Here is an 11,043-nt window from a genome sequence, read left to right as displayed (position 1 = left end):
TTTCGTTGTCCAAAATCCACAACAGGTGCCAGGAGAAATTTTTGCTCCTGGCACACGATCAGTATAGAATCCTTAAAACTTGATAATACCCTATTCAAATACAGTCCCTTGAAGCATGATGATGCTACCAGGTAGGCAAACCTGGTTATATAAATGAGGTGAGGAGGTGACAAAGAGGTGATTAATCATCTGTTCTTCATAAGCTTCATCACCTGATAAAAGAGCAACCTGACTAAGAAGATAAAGTGGTTGTAAGAGCAAATGTCTCTTGCTTGGTGCTGTAGACTAAGTACACCTGGTAGTAAGTATTGAAGAGGGATGCTAGACCTGCAGGACTTCTGTCTGTATTTGCAGTGGAAGAGAAACGCAAATGGGCTCCTGTCTTTAACATCTGTTCTGAAAACCCTTAAAATCCGAGTGGTTGCTTACCCCTACTGTGGTAAACTCCAAGTCCCGCGTTACTGCAAGTTAGAACAAATGGTCTTTGAGGAAATCAGCGCTGCTCCTCAGAAGTGAGGGCAGTAAAAGCCCCGTGCCAAGAAGGGCTCTGGAGGACGGGGAAAGGAGCCGGTGCGGCTGCTTCAGCAGACCAAAGCGAGCTCACGTTCTCCACCAGGCGTGGAGAAAGCTGGTTCCAGCAGCCCGCAAGTGGCCGAACAGTTGTTTTGACGAAGGTTGGGGGAGGTGGAGGGTGGGGAGTTGGATACTTTTGCGCAAACGAGCCCTGTCCTGCTAATGTGATCGCGACCACAAGGATGCTCGGTGGCCTTTGTGCCATCAGGGGCTCTTGCGCCGCCCTTCATCCCCTCCGCGCTTGGGCGCGGGCGAGGCACGAGCGGACAGGCGAGGGGCAGCCCGTTTTCCGCTGAACTGGGGGATCCCCGCGGCGCTCCGCTGAGCGGTAGCCGAAATCCGCTTCGCTTTCGCAATTCCCCGCGTTCATTCGGCGCTCCCCCGGCCGCGGTCCCAGCGGGGTGCGTGCCCTCGCACCCCCGGTACCCGCCCGGAGCGCCCCTTCCCCCGAGCCGGCGGGGCACGGGCAGGGCGAGCCGAGCGCTCGGCGCAGCCTCCCGATCCCCGGCAGAAGGGGCGCTGCCTCCCTGCCCCAGCCCTCCGCCTGCCTCCCCTGCCGGTGGCCGCGGCTGATCAATTCACGGCGGTGTGGCTGCCGCTAACGCGTTTCCGCGGAGCGGGCTGTGCCGGCGGCTCGGGGCGAGGGAGCGAGCGGAGCCGCCGCAGCGCTCTCCATGGCTCCGGAGGAGGTAACGGGAGCCGGGACTCGCCTCCCCGTTCCCCGGGAAGGAGGAAGGGCTGGCGGGAGCGGCGGTGTCGGAGCGGGCGCGGCAGCTTTAACTTGCCGGGAGGGGCGAGAGAAATAAACGCGCAGGGGAGGGGAGGCTCGCGTCCCCTAGATCCTGCCCTGTGGATTAAAAATCGCTCTCCTGGCATGCCTGCGCCGGAGCCGGGCTCACTTTTGTCGCCGCTGACGTTGTCAAAAACGTTGTGGCTTCAGCAGTAAGAACGGCGAACCCCGTCCCTCCCTCCGCCGGTGCAGCCGCTCCGCGTGGGAAATGGGAGGCTGGATAATCCATTAGCTTCATCTTCCCCGCGTACGCGAGAGCGATGAAGACTTGCTAATTAGCGTACCTAGGAGGGAATGATCTCTGAAGGAAGGGAGAAATACCCCGTTGCACCTGCTCCGCCGAGACTTGTCATCTGAATCTGGAGGAGAGCTATAAATCATGTAAAGTGTTCGCGGCGGAGCCGGCTGCTGGGAGCTGTAGGATTATGTTTCCAAATGCTGAATTTATATTTCCCACTAGGAAAAGACTGAAGCTCAGGTCAGGTATAAACTACATGGTTTCATTTAAAGCTAAACTGTAGTTATTTATTGTAATTCTAGAGGGGATTTTTCTTGTCTCCTGATTAAACAGAAAGTACTATTACAGCATGTAGGGATGATTTACATGTCGTAGCCTGAAATCTCTCGCAGAGTTGGAAGCGGTTGACAGTATAAGGATGATGCTTGAGAATCACATATGTCCTCTTTATTTTTGCTACACGTGGAAAGACTGAGAATAACCAGGCTGTTAAATTTTACTTTCCGTTTTTAGTCAGTACAAAACCCTATTTTATGAGGTACAGAATAGAGAAAACTTGGAGTAGGGAGACCACAACTTCCACTGTAAAGGTCGACTTTCTCAACTACAGCAACTGAAATCTGCGTGATGTCTGCTTTGATTATCTCCATCCTTTGATAAAAAGTTTTAAAATGCGATAAGCTGCTTCCAAGAATTTCACTTACTGCCTCTAAGGCAGTACTGTAATAGTTCTTGACACTTGCCTGTTAAATGAGCTGAACTGGAGAGAACCACTGTTCAGTAAGATGTTTGTGTTTAGGGATATTTATTCCTGTGGCAGGTATTTCAGCATAAAGTAGGACGTGAGGGGGTTAGGCTGATAAGATCACAGTTTCATATTGCAGAATTTATTAATGATTTTATTACATCGATGCATTTTCATATACTTGACTAGTTTGCTGGCAAAACTAGACTGATGTTTTGTCATTTCAGATGAAACTAATTTGCATTGGGTTTAATTGCTTCAGTACCCTAACACTTTTGATAATACTGTAAACGGCAAATATCATTAAGTTCTTTTGTTCCAATTACGTAAAAATATTGCGTTCTGATTAAAAAGATACTGTGTGTTATAGACGGAGACTGTGCATTGCAGTAAGTCATGTCATCAGAATGAGAGAATTGAGGAGCTTGTGTTCCTCAACAGCACATGTGATTTGCAAGTTTTGTAAGTTGCAATCTTATTGTAAAAATGTGTGTATATGTGTGGGAAAAGAGGGCTGTACTAGTAAAATAAACTAATAATAACCCAGAAATCTATGAGGTAAGCAAGAACGTTTGAGCTAGGCTAACCACTCAATGTGCTTACTTTGAAAACTAGGTGTGTATGCAGTGGTTTTCATGTCACTGTTCTACAGCGACAAAATAAGAGAGCCAAAAATGAGCACAAGCCTGAAATAATAAGAAAAAAAAAATAAAAGGAGGCTTTAAGAGGGGGAAGAAACATTTTGAAATGGAATTCTTGTCATATCTGAGACTGCATGTTATTGTTGAACTAAGTAGTGCTCTCATATACAGCAGTTTATGACATTTAAGGTGGAAAACTCAGTCTAATTTTTAACAAACCAACTGAAAGAGATTTTGTTGTTGAGGATTTACTTTATCGCAGAGAAAGAGATAGTAGGGGTCAAATGACAGTCAATAAAGGTAGAATTAATCTTTGAACTTCAATAGGAGAGCAGTTTGTTTCTTCTCTGATTCTTCTGTCTCTAACTGGAAATTATATAATGAAAAACTGTCTCCAAAGTGGCCAAAGTATACTAAGTGGTGGGCGTTTATTGGTCCGAGGTATCGGTTTAATAGAAGTGCTTTTCCTGTGTAACTGGCATTGTTCTGGCCAGTCCTTTGGCTATGTAGCTCCTACATGGATAACATGGAAGTTCTGAAAAAATAGGGGTTTGAATGATTTCCTTCATTGCTTGAGTTTCTGTCCGGTGTATGTTTTTAAGTGAAATTTACATTTGACTGCCAAAGTGTGGATTGAGTTACATAGGAAAACCTTTTGCTTCTTATCTAATCTAAGAAAAAATAATAATTTGTCGGCCACAAGCATTTGAGGAAATGCGTTTATAGTCACCAGGCTTCATTGTGCATACAGTACTGACTTGTGCTTGATACAATGGATTGTGGGCTTGGTGACTTCAGCAAATGATGGACTTGCCTACCTTTTCAACGTTTGCATGAGGTTGAGCATGCTTTTAGTGTCATGAAACCTTAGCGCAACATGTTTCTTGGTGGACATAGCTTTGAAAGGAGTTGAATGGAGAAGAGTTAGCTGTCTGCAGGATTGCTTAATGTTCTCTTAATGCTATACAAATAACTCTGTGGCAACTGGTCTGTATCTGTAGTCATGTGAATATGCTCTCTTTTCTGTAGCTGTTTTTGAATTACACATTTCCATAAGAATACTTTCAAATGGGTTGTTGAAGGATTAACACTAAAGTAGTATTGTTACAAGGGGTGGAGGCAGCTATGTGTCCTAAGAGAAGCTTATGTGAAGTTTTCAGGTAACAACATCAATATAGAAAGGACAGCGCCAGCATTTGAGGCATATATCAAATTCTTTTTTTTGGCTGTTTATATAGTAAGCAGGAATCCATTAAACTGGCAAGGAGGACAAATATTTAACGAGGGGATATCATTTCAGTATGTTCGCAGTGCACTACTCTGTTTAGTTGCTGATTAAATCTTTTGATCTCAAGGAGAGGTTCTAGTCATTTACTTTGATGCAATAGTCTATAAAAACATGTAAGCTAGAGGGGTACGGGTTTAAGTTTTCAGGCTGTTTTCTCTTAAAGGTAAAAGAATTGCATGTAGTCCACTCGTAACCTCAGTTGAACTTCAGTGGGAATAGTGGGAACAAAAAAAATAGGAAGGGGGGAGCGGAACAGAGAGCAGTTATTCACTGTAGTAATTCAGAGATGAAGGGAAGGCCTCTCTGAGTTAGGCAACAATCTTATCTAATCCCAGTCATAAAGTCACCACAGTCTACCTTAAAGCCAGTTAAGTACTTTGACCTTTTGGTTCTTCTGGAAAGATGTTTCATAACCTCTCTCCTAAGTCTTCGAACTTTCTTTTAACTTCCAGCCTAAGTATATTCTTTGATTCGTAATTTTTAATATCTCAATATTATTATTTAAAAACAACTTCCTTGGTGTCTAGCCCTCAGTGAATTATAAACATTGATCCTGTGCCTTCCTCAGCTTTTATGTGCAAGGATCAAACAAGCAGAACAAGCACCTTTTAGCCTGTCTAGTAAAACAGAATGAATAGGGAAGGTACAGAGCCTGGTAACTTGGTTCTCCTGAATTCTGAGTGTGCCTTACCTGTATCAAATATGTATCTTGGAGTGTTTCCTCAGTCTGGAATAATAGTGCCAGTACTGTATTTGGTCTACTGAAAATACCTTATCAGATGTTGGTGAAAATCAAGTTTGTTTTGCAGGTATGCCAGGTTGGCTTAATCTTCTTGCAGTAAACTAGACGTGGGTGCGTAATTTCTCATCTCCTGTTGCTCTCTAATTATGAAACACAGAAATTCTGCACTGTAATCTGTGGCTTTGAAGAGTTAGTAAATATTTTCCCATTTCTAATATGCCTATACCAACAGCCCTCCAGTGTCTTCTGTAAGAGTTAGCAAGAGCCTGCCCTGTATCAAGAGTGCTTCCTGTGACCAGTTTTTGGTAAAACACCTCTACTTTGTGCCAGATTCACAGACATGAAATAAGATGAGTCTGAAGAAGGTTTTTAGCTAAGTCCATTCAATATGTCTCTGTTAGTCAGTTTTATATACACGTTATTTTTGTGTTACACCCTATGTTTTCCAGCTGAGTAAATGTTTGCTGGGTGATACCATATCAAATTCTTTACTGAAATCTGAAGAGATTAGACTGTTGTTTTCCTCTGCCTTAATATTTACTTTTAAAAGTTAACTTCTTTGTTCCAGATTAGCATTTTTAAAGTTATGTTGAAATTATTCTATTTTTTTAATTGTCCTCCTTATTGCTCATTACCTTTTAACTGAAGAAAAGAAACCCCTAATTTTTCATGTATTGAAGTCAGGGTAACTAGTGCCTAGGTCGCTTGTTTCTCTCTTCTTACACCTAAGCATCACATTTTCTGCTCTCCAGTATACTCTCCACTTTGAAACAGCTTTTGTTTTGCTACTTACTGTTTAAAAGGCAATAGTACTTTACAGATTTCTGCTGCTGATACTTGGTCCTTTGTAAATTCCCCACCCTGAGGCCAAACCATTAATAATCCTGGGAAGAAGCGTAACTTAATGGCTCAAAAGCCATTGTCACTTAGTCATTGAGAACAGGGGACTGATCCAAACACTTTTTTTTATTTCTAATACTTGGTTTAATTTCCTAGGTCAGCTTTATGTCCCTACTGCTTCTTTCTTTATTCCCCCTTACAATTACTGTACCTTCTGTTAAGCTGATGAGATGATCTCTTGAGACTTAACAAAGAAACAGGATAGAGATGGGATTTTTAGGATGATATGGGCAACACTTCAATTCAGTCATGAAAATGTACTATTGAAGTGGAAAGTAGTAATTGTAATTTAAAATTTACTTAGGTTATTCTGTTAAGTAACAGACTGACCTATGTTTGTGATAAGTAGAATTGTTGAAATTATTTAAAGACATTGTAATCCTCTAGCTGTCACTTTAGGAAGAATGCTCCATGTGGCTCCACAGCAGATAATAGTGTCTTGCTGCTGGAAGGGCTTTTAAGCCCTTTTCTCAGCTTTATGTTGAAGATTCCTTGACCTCAAAAGTGTAGATTCTCTCCAGGATTCTGTTGTTTGGGTTTTTTTTTGCTGGTGTATCTATCTTTCTTCTGAGATCTTTGTTGTCTGTTAAAGCAGATTCCTGTTTTCCATCTAGTCTTTGTTTCTAATGGTGTCTGTGAAACAAGTGACTGTTAGCAGAGCTTTATCAGTCTTCCTGCTGTCTACCAAAGTTCTGAATGAAAACTGTGGAGTTGACCAGAATCACTTGCTAGTATTGCTGCAGGACTGCACTTCCATCTGTAGCCTCAAAAAACCATTACCCTTTCATGCATATTTAGAAGATTAGCTTTTCTAATTGTTGATATAAATATCTCTTCAAATATTAAAGAAATTTCTATGGGGAAAAAACACAGTTAACCCGCATTGGCTAAAACTAACAAATAGGTTAGGAAGCTTTTATTACTCAAGAAGAAAGGCAAGCCCTCCGTGTTAATGAAATAGGTATTTCTAACTGAAATGTAAAGTGGAAAAGCTACTAAAGGGACAAATGTGCTGCAATGGCTTGAATAACTTGAGGTGGAATAAAAGTATGGGTATATTTCATTAATTAAGTTAAAGTGTGGGTTTGAAACAATGGTGTTTTTTAAATGTTTCATTTTTTTAATATAAGTAGTACTTTGTATTAATCTTACTTCTATTGCATTTTGACATTGCAACTTTTTTTAAACCTTTCACTAGTGTTGATTTTGCTTAATGCCCAAAGGCTAATAGGTTTTCCATGGAAATACAATGGTGTAGTGTAACTCTTACTTCATACTTAAAATTTTTAATTGTACATGAGAAAGCAGAGTATGGCAGGTAATACATGTCATGTATGATATTTCATACATTGAAAATTCAGGATAAGACATTGACATTATTATGATAAATAGCAGTAGTTTACCTTTATATATGTAATGGAGCTGTTTACACAAAAGCTTAAATGGATATATAACCACAGAATTACAGACCTGGTGAAGGTGGAGGAGACCTCTGGAGATCATTTAGTCCAATCATAGATTCATAGAATAGTTCGGGTTGGAAAGGACCTTAAAGATCATCCAGTTCCAACCCCCCTGCCATGGGCAGGGACATCCCACTGGATCAGGCTGTCCAAGATGCCATCCAACCTGGCCTTGAACACCTCCAGGGATGGGGCAGCCACAACTTTCCCGGGCAACCTGTGCCAGTGCCTCACCACTCATGGTGAAGAAATTCTTCCTAATGTCCAGTCTAAATCTCCCCGTCTCCAGTTTCTACCCATTCCCCCTGCTCCTATCCCCACAAGCCTTTATGAATAGCCCCTCTCCAGCTTTCCTGTGGCCCCCTTCAGGTACTGGAAGGTTGCTTAAGGTTTCTACGGTGATACTCAGTGCTCTGTTTAAGTCTCTTGGTCTATGATCAAGCTGTTTTGTCTCAGGAAAATTTATTCAGTATTGCTTGAACAGGAGTTTTCTGTTGGCTTACTGAGTCGCTGGTGCATTTGCTTTTAGCTAAGAAGCTTTATTTTCTTTGTGTATGTATGTATGTTTTTATAGAAGGCTAAGGAAGAGGAACATTTTCATTAAATGAAGGCTTTCCATTTACAGAATACTGCAAGAGGTAGTTCTTTAAAATATGGAAACAACTAATTCTGTTTTTTCTCCTCCTTGAAATAAAGATGTGGTGTCCTAAGGACACAGTCATGAGCTAACTGTACTTTCAACTTAATACCTTGATTTTTGAGATGAGATCTGGTCTTTGCAATTTGATTCTGAATTCCCATTCTGTAGGAAGTCCATTAGAAAAATGGAAGAATTCTACTTCTCTGTGTGGTGCTGAGGCATTTCAGGATGCCTTCAGAATTTGGAGAGGTTCTTGGCATCTAAGCTACAGAGAACAGGTGGGAATCAAAGAAGTGCTAATGGGCACCTGTGCAAATAAACAGCTCTAGCCTTTACCCTTATTTCCAAAATCAATATAAATGCGTATGCTCATCATCTGAATTTCAGAAAAATAATTATTTTTTTATTTTCTTCTTTTTTTGTTGTCTGAAATTTCCTGTTAATCCTCTACACTCTGTTTAACTTCAAAAGGCAGAGCAAGTCCTTGTCAACTGGTGCTATAAAAGGGCCGGATATAGTTCTTAGGTAAAATGTTATGTTACTTGCAGAAGAATGGAGAAAAATATTTAATATTTTTCCTTACTATGATCATTCATAGTACTAACCAACTCAAGATCATAGAGTACTAACCAAGCATTTTGTGTATTTTGTGTACATTTAAGTCTATACAAGTAAAGACTTGTATAGACTTAAATGTCTTTAAGTCTAAAGACTTAAGACAAGTAAAGTCTTGTCTTTTTGTTATCTTAAAAAAATGTTTAAAGGGGAAAAAAACTCCTAATTAAACTGTGTCTAAACTGCAGACAGAAGACTCTTTATGCAGGGATTGACCACAGAAAATGAGTTCTAAGATTGTATTTGTTTACAACAGGATCTTACTGGATATTTGAAAAAAAAATGAAAGCCCCAAAGCAGGATAATAGGGAAATAGCTTGTGTTGATAAATGGCAAAATATCAGTTAGTAGAGATACTGGGTTTTAGACATGAGTGAATAAAGTGATCCAAATACTGAGCATAAGTCTTTAGTTTCTGGATGGAGAGAAACTAGGATACCTTTGTCTTTGTCATAATTTAGCACTTATATAGTGCTTACTAGGTACAAAACTCCTTAATAGCTATTAATGATCTTCTTTTCACCCTCTGAAGGAGTTAGGTAATCTTCTACAAATGAACAGCATAGGGCCGATATATTTTAGACCTAGAAATCCGATGAGTTTGTATTTTGATATTAATTTGTTTAAACTATATAAAGGACAGACTATATCACTCTGTATCCGAAATCAGCTCTTACAAGATATGCTTTCATTTTTAAGGAACAAAGATACAGGGTGTCATTCTGAACACTTGAATAACATCTTGTCTCTTTGGTAATGGAGCCCAGTCAGATATAGTTTTTCCTGAATTAATGCGTTGGCTACTATAAAGAACAATCTTTTATAGGTTTGCATGAAATAGATCTTTAATTTACAAAGATTATGTCAGATTTAGCTGCTATTTTTATGGAAAGGTGGTTACATATGGAAAGAGGGAGCTTGTCTTTTATGTCTCCACCCTCCTTGGTTGACAGACTTTCCCTCCAGCAATCAGTTGCCAGCGATCAGTTTGAGGATTATTTCTGGAAGGAAAAGGTTTACAGCTTAACTTCAACAGTAAGATTAAAAAGAAAGTAGCTGTCATCTATTTTCTTGGCTTAACTAGTTAAAATCATAGCCATAAAAATGCCGTATTACTCAGCTAAGCTGTTCTGTGTATTTTATACAGTAAGCAGACCTTATTAAATGAAAAGCAGTCAAGCCTTGCAAACAATAGTTTGTAACACAAAATACAAATAAATAAATTTTGACTGGAACTTCAGATTTTATTATTTATTGTTTCTAAATAAACTAATTATTTAAAATAAGCCTTACACAGATATGGTAATGAAAGATTTATCTTGTGACCTTCTTGTATATGAAGGAAGCATAGATGCTCAGAATAAAAATGTTCATGTCTTATAACAGCCAGATTCTCAAGCATCTTCTAGACTTACCTCACATTAATTCCCATACTGCCATATTTCCCATTGTACCATTTATAAAGGAAAGTACTGTCAAGTTTAAGATGGAAAATCACTTACAATTGTTGATTTTGACACTTTCTAGTGACGGATTCCTAAGATGCAGTATGAAAATAAGCATCTAAGATTTTTGTTTTCTAGGTTGCAACAGTTGGACATCTTTTAGACCTAATCCCCAAACATTAGGTTCTGTCAGTCTCAGAAAGTCCCAACTCTATTTCCTTAGTACCACATGCAACCTTTAGTTTATTTTGTAAATAAATAGCCCAATTTAGTTAGATGGTGCTTTGTTGAGGTTTTTAATCTGATACTTACTTTACAGAATTTAATTTTATGGCTTTAATTTTGTTCTATACTATTAAATGTTGAGGGGTTTAGTAGTGTTTTAGAACCTGCGCATCACTGATTTTCTGGCTGTGATATTTTTCCCCTCCCCTCCTATAGTAGGTTAATGAAATATCCCTACAATGCATAGACTTTTTGTGCTTCTGGGGTTTCCAAATTCAAAATCTGACATGTGCACTGGAGAATGAAGAAAAAGAAAAGGCTTGTTATTTTCATACTCTACTGCATTCTTATGTTAGCTCCAAGTTTCTGGATCCTAAAGTAAGATCTGTGCCTGTACACTGAAAAAAAATCCTGAGAGATTAGGCCTCTTTAGCAGGTTTGAGAGCTGAATGGTTTTGTTGTTTTCACCTTTTTTTAATTTGCCATCAGCAAAATCATGGAAGTTGAAGTACAAGCATAAAAGGCCAGCCATCAAACATTTAAATAAATGTCTTGTTCTCCTGTGTCCTGATAGCATAAATATTGCCAGTGTTAGAAAACAGAAATTTCAAAACTCAATTTATCTTGAAAAGAGGATTGTTATGATAATTACATATGGAGTTTTAGAAAATGGAAATAATGTAAATTTTCACTAGAGAGTCATTCCTCAAAGTCAGGTAGTAAGGTATTCAGAAAAGA

The 11,043-nt window shown here is 39.6% G+C and overlaps 1 protein-coding gene across 5 annotated transcripts in view; it reads left to right on the top strand.

Annotated features, from left to right (window-relative positions):
- Positions 1-658: 658 nt before the first annotated feature.
- Positions 659-11,043, top strand: part of LOC104067851 (heparan sulfate glucosamine 3-O-sulfotransferase 1) — a 52,887-nt gene continuing 42,502 nt past the window's right edge. Inside the window, exon 1 of one of the 5 annotated variants that reach the window (XM_054072100.1) lies at positions 659-674. The gene's annotated coding sequence lies outside the window, so the exon portion shown is untranslated. Of the gene's footprint in view, positions 675-703; positions 1,263-1,319; positions 1,847-11,043 lie in introns of those variants that run through there. The other 4 variants (XM_054072095.1, XM_054072099.1, XM_009570649.2 and 1 more) reach the window with 4 other exon arrangements.

This window comes from Cuculus canorus, chromosome 7 (genome assembly GCF_017976375.1).
Source record: "Cuculus canorus isolate bCucCan1 chromosome 7, bCucCan1.pri, whole genome shotgun sequence".
Classification (NCBI taxonomy): Eukaryota; Metazoa; Chordata; class Aves; order Cuculiformes; family Cuculidae; genus Cuculus; species Cuculus canorus.
The sequence above is the reverse complement of the archived record's forward strand: the minus strand, read 5'-3'. Positions and strand labels throughout refer to the sequence as shown.